This window comes from Sciurus carolinensis, chromosome 8, assembly GCF_902686445.1.
Source record: "Sciurus carolinensis chromosome 8, mSciCar1.2, whole genome shotgun sequence".
Lineage (NCBI taxonomy): Eukaryota > Metazoa > Chordata > Mammalia > Rodentia > Sciuridae > Sciurus > Sciurus carolinensis.
This window is the reverse complement of record NC_062220.1, coordinates 85,356,115-85,362,214: the sequence shown is the minus strand read 5'-3', so window position 1 is coordinate 85,362,214 and position 6,100 is coordinate 85,356,115.

Here is a 6,100-nt window from a genome sequence, read left to right as displayed (position 1 = left end):
TAAGGACACCAAAACAGTCAAGAGAATATAAGAAGTATACAATCTAGAAAGTTCAGATAGGTCAGAGAGTGGGCAATTTTCATGCTCAAAAACAGGAGAGGAGGTTTGAAATACAGAAATCTCTTCATCCAGAAGGTCGACACAGTAGATGTAAGATAAACACAATGTCTCAAGACTCAGGCTAAGTGTGATGGAGCTAGATGCCACCCCTATCCTATGGGAACTGAGGTCAGGGCGCCAGAATACTGCCGCTGCAGTGAAGCTTGGCCTGAGGAAGGAAGATGAAATGTTTTTGTCATGTGGTTCTGATACAGAGACAAGAGCAAAGAAAGTTCTGGGTTGGTGGAGAGGAAGGCAGCACATTTCTTCTATCATGCAGAGTTGCCAGATAAACTATAGGATTCCTGGTTAAATGTGAATTTCAGAGAAGCCATGAATAGTGTTTTGTTATTACTATGTCCTGTGTAATGTTGCAGTAATAAACACTATACAATATAACATAATAAAATAACTAAAACATTATTTGTGGTATATCTGAAGTTCCGATTTGACAGAGAACCTTATGTTTTTATTTCCTGACTCTTGCAACTCTCCCATCACAGCTAGAGGAGTAAGAAACATGATCTCCTTCTGTGCTGGTATAGCTTCACAAGAAGATGTTCTGGAGCTGTGCAGCTCTCTGCCCTCTCACCCCCTACTTGCCCACACACATCAAGTATATACACTTGTGTTTCTGTTTCAAGGTCCCAGTTGACTCAATAGAATGTAGTTCCACGGAGGATTCCATTCTGAAGACCGATCTGAGGCTGAACATGAAGATTTATATGCATCTTGTAAGTTTACGAAGGAATGAATGTTTGCTAATGGGTTATGGAGCCTGCAGATGGAGAAAAGATTGTTCCCAGTGTGGAAAGGCAATGGAGGATCGAGGGCTGCAGGACGAATGCTTCCTGCCTCCAGCCAGGAGCAGCTGCTGTACGGGTTAGAGGCAGAATGCTGGTTTGCAGAGCATTGGCACTCAAGCCATGTCCAAACATGCACGAGGCGGGAGAGAGAAGAGGGGAGGCGAGAGGAGAGGAGAGAGGGGAATTTGCTGCAAGAGATATTTGTATTCTCTATTAAGTTAGTTCTAAAAATTTAAGGAAAAATAAATATGCAAAACTCCTAATTTGGAAAATAAGCACCAGAGTGGCTGGTACTGCAGAAAAGGCTGTTTCAGAATGCTTCTTGCAGCATGGTTTGTGGGAGAAGAAAAGGAGAGCAAGGAATGTCTGTCTCAAGGGACATGGTGGAGTGAACCGTTCCATAGTTATGCTATGGGATATTTGATGACTGTGGCCGTTATCAAACTTCATGAGGTGGAACCATACGTACCAATCTGGAAAGATGTCTGTACTGTATTGCTGTGTGAAGAACATTAAGGGATAATGTGCAGTATCTGATTGAAATAACGAGGATGAAAAGAAGTTCTGAGACTCCACCAAAGCTTCAGGAAGTGTATGCGTATACTTGTATAAACTTTAAGAAATATTTTATTTTTTAGTTGTAGATGGACACTCTACCTTTATTTTATGTATTTATTTAATTTATGTGGTGCTGAGGATGGAACCCAGTGCCTCATTTGTGGAGGCAAGTGCTCCACCATAGAGCTCCAGCTCCAGCTCCAGCCCTTGTATATACTTTTGTGAGGAGGGTGTGAAAGGATTGGCATCAAATTGTCAAGTCACCTGCCGTGAAAGAGAGCTGGTGGGAAGATGAGTGGCTTTTGTTTGTACCTCTCTGAATACTTTGACTTATTATGAGTGTGTATTACTATTAGTTATGAAAACTAACAAATACTATCTAATAAATATTTGAAGACATATGATATATAGATTAAAAAATTCCTTTAAAGGCTTTCTAAAAAAGACTTCTCTACCCAATTTCTTCTTCCTGATTCCACCTAACCTATTTAGAATAGGGTTCAATTCACATAAATTTGTATTGACAATCTTTTTAGGAAAGTACTTTTGTACTGTGTTTTTTTCCAGAGAAACTAACTAGAAGCAGGATTTTAGCTTACCAGAGGAAATGCTAGATGCTGCGAGAAACTGAAGATGGGTTAATGGTGACAAGATGAGCTTTTCCAGGAATCCCAGTCTAAGAACCCAGGCTGAGCTGCCAGTGAACTTGCTGAGTGTTGCTCTGAATAACTTTCCTGTGATGAAGAAATCATGTTTTTATACATTTGTGAACCTTGTTTTTAGTGATGCTTCTAGTCTCTGCTTGTATTATTCATTCAGTCAGCATGCAAAAGCCCAATTTTTGAGGTTCCTGTTCTCAGTACTGAGCATTGTGCTAAGTTGACGTTGTGTAGGTTGACTCTTCTTTAAGCCTCTGCTCTAGAATGTTCCATTAGCTTAGGTTCAATAACCACAAAAAGCGGGGGGTGTTTTCTTATATATTTATAGTAAAAAAATGACATATTTTCTCTTTGTGTTTTCTGAAACCGTCATAGTAGATTCTTTCTGGAAGGAAGCATATAAATAAAAATGAACATGAAGTGTGCAACAATGTCGTCAGTGAGGAAAGGGGAGATGTTTGAATGGTCAATGGGTGAGGAATGAGTGCTACCTACCACCTTTGTAGTCCTCTTTGATTCCTAGCTGACTTGATGTACTGAACTGGCTTCCATCCGACAGGTTATTGTGGTTGAGGGAAGGCCTCTTGCTTCTAACTTACTGTAACTCTCTAAAATTTTCAGGTCCCTGCCCAGTCCATAAAATTTCACCAAGGGGATATCGGTACCAAACCCAACCCCCCTAGACAGTTACTGTGAAGAAAATGAAATAAAATGTGTAAGTTTTTTCAAGATTCTTAGAAATGACTTTATCTATCCAAGGGACAATCACTGTTGTTAATTTGTAGCCGGGTTGGCCTAGAAAATGATGAAAGAGCCAGGCATGGTGGCACACACCTGTAATCCCAGCGGCTTAGGAGGCTGAAGCAGGAGGATCTCGAGTTCAGAGCCAGCCTCAGCAAATGGACCCTATCTCTAAATAAAATACAAAATAGGGCTGGGGATGTGGTTCAGTGGTTGAGTGCCCCTGAGTTCAATACCCGGCACCCACCACCCCCAACAAAACAAAACAATACAATGAAACAATACAACGGCAGCTATGTATTTAACAATATTTTGCATTAGTTAAAAGGTATTTGCCAGTTGTGTGGGGTTTGATGCTACAGGACTCTTGAGATCCCTCCAGATGAAGGGTGAAGGTTCTAGGGAATAAACTTGACTCGCTGCAGCAGCCTTTTGAACGGTGCAAAAGAGCATCTCTTGCTTTGCTTTCCTTCAGTGGGTTCAGGGACTTGCCTGGCTCATCTCATGTGCAAAGATGTCTCCTTTCACCTGAGGGTCTTCCCACAGCCTTCTTGGATCACACTGCTGAACCACTTCTCAGTGGATCTTATGATTTCTGGAATCATATTTTGAAACTAAGGCAAACAAAAAACAAAACAAAAACCCAAAAAACTTTGTATTAGAACTTGTGGAAGAAATTGAAGTTTGTACAACTTTTTAAATGTACTTTACACATCTGAAACTACTTTATGGACACAAGAGGATACTACTGGAATGTACATAACTTGATTTACTCATAGAAGTACTGGGTTGGATATTTTTGAGATTGAAAGAACTAAAAATAATTTTGTGAGAATTCACAAAGTCCAAGTTAAAAATTTTTTTGATTTATTAAGCATTCCATTTTGTAAAAGTTCACCTTCAGGGATCCTTTTCTCTGGGAGATGAGAGAGGGCTTGAGCAGGGGCAGCGCTCCGTCAGCGGAGGGGCTGCCAGGGGTGCCCGTGTCATTTGAAAGGAGCCACATGTCCCTGTACTGTCTCAGCCCCAGCTCCTGACTATCCTGTAGTAATATATATCCTGTTCTCTGTACTTTATTTTGTGCAGCACCCTTTGTGGTACCAGGGAAGATGGCAAATCCATTACCCAAAATGAGTTATATTAGTTGAAAACACACACACACACACACACACACACATGCACAGTGTGGAAAAAACCAATAAACCACTTTATATCAGTTCACATCCATTCCAACCATAAGGGTGTGCAAAGCCAAGATCTGGAGGGTCTCCTTTGCTTTGTTCAACCCACACCAGCTCCTCATTGGCTCTGGGTATAAGATGTCCAGTTACATTTGAATTTCAGATAAACAATGAATGCAGTATTTGGGACATAGCTAACTTGGTATTGTATACACTCATTACTCATCTAAAATTCAAATGTAACTAGAAGTTCTGTGTTTTTATGTGCAAAATGGCAACCCTGGTGTGCAGTCTTCATTTTGAATCCTTGGGGCTCCCCCATGTTTTTTCATTCATTCACTCATTCAACAAAACATTTATCGAACATTCACTCTGTGCCAGGCTCTGTTCTAGGCCTTGTGGACAGAGTTCCAAACAAGATAGGTGTGGTCAGTCTTGTTGGTTAAACAAACCAAAAACTAGGTTTAAAAAAAATCAACAAGACAACTTGAAATAGTGGTGAGTGGTATAAAGATAGTGAAGAAGAAGTTGGCCCCTGGTGGTCAGAGAAGGCCACCTAGTGTTTACACTGAACTGAGACTTTGAATGACCTGACAGCCATGGCAGGAGTTGGAGGGAGAGTAGTCCAGGCAGAGGGAGCAGGAAACGCAAAGACCTCAGGTCAAGAATGCGACTGGAAATGTAAATAACAGAAAGAAAGTCAGTGTGGCCGTATCGGGGCGCTGGGTGAAGGGGGCGATACATAGAGTCAGGGAGGGACTTGGGGATCAGATCACAGACTTAGTTGGTGCTTAGGGAAAGCCACTGGGACTTTGACCATCTGATTTATGATTTTAAAAGATCATTCTGCCTGCAGATGGGGAATATATTCTAAGGAGGAAGGAGTGGAAATAGAACATCGAGGAAGCAGTGGCCCTGGTGGATGGACAGGGTGGAGGGAAATGCTGAGGGGCTTGTTGACTGGACCATGCTAGGGGGGCCACAGGGCTGGCTGGTGCAAGGTGGTACCTGGAGGCACATAGGGCATCCTCCACCGCCTCTGTAGGGGACACTCTTTCTTTTTGACTCTCTCCTTTCCCTGTCCCTTTACTCTCTGATTCTCTTTACTCCTGGGCCACCCCTGCATCAGCTCTGCCTCCTCCCAGGCCTCCTGGCCTGTCTTCTGCTGGCCTCTGGGCCTGGTTTCCGGGTGTGAGCTCCAGGCTTGCTTTATGTTCCCGGTTGGGGCTGGGCAGAGGAAGAGGAAACTTTGGATTCCAAGGTCAGGGGAGGCGAGGGAGGAAAGCCCACCCCGCAACAGCTGTTTGGCCCATCTTTGGGTGTCTTTCTACACGTGTTGGGTTTTCCCTTCAGCCTTTCAGTGTATGCAACCCCAGGCTCCAGGGGGCAGGAAGGAGGCAAATCTGTCCTGTTTCATATTTCCCCAAAGGATAGCTACATTTCAAGTAAACATATCAAAAAACTGTGAGAAGGGTCAGTGGGTGGCACTTATTCTCATTCTGATTGGATTGTGATTCCAAACAGAAATGTCTTCATCACTCCCAAGGTCAAGATGAGAAAGAATGATAAATATGCTCAAGGAGATCATATATGTTGGGAGGAAGGAACAAAGGAGGAAAGGAGAGTGGGAGGGAAGGAGGCAAGAGAGAGGAAGAGAGAGAGAGAGAGAGACTCAGACCTTCCCCAGAATAATATCTGAGCCAAAATTTATTGGTTTATTTTCTTCATCTAACAGTGACCAAACCCCATAAGCACAGACATAAAGCAGAACTAGTCTGAGAGCCAGTACTGATTCCTATCAGGGATGGAGAGAGGCAGTGATTTAGTAGGAAAGCAAAACAAAAGAAAATGGGAACCAAAACAAAAGTCCCTGACTTGGGTTTGACCTGGACTCTAGCAGCTGGTGCTGAGCCCCAAGAGGGCAAGGCCAACGCGCCTCTTGCCATCTGCGGCGCCGTGTTTGGCAGAGGACATCCATGGCCAGCATTCAAAGCATGAGGAAGGAAGGAAGGTCGCAAGGAGCTGCGAGCGCCTCTCCTCTCCGGGCCTAGTACCT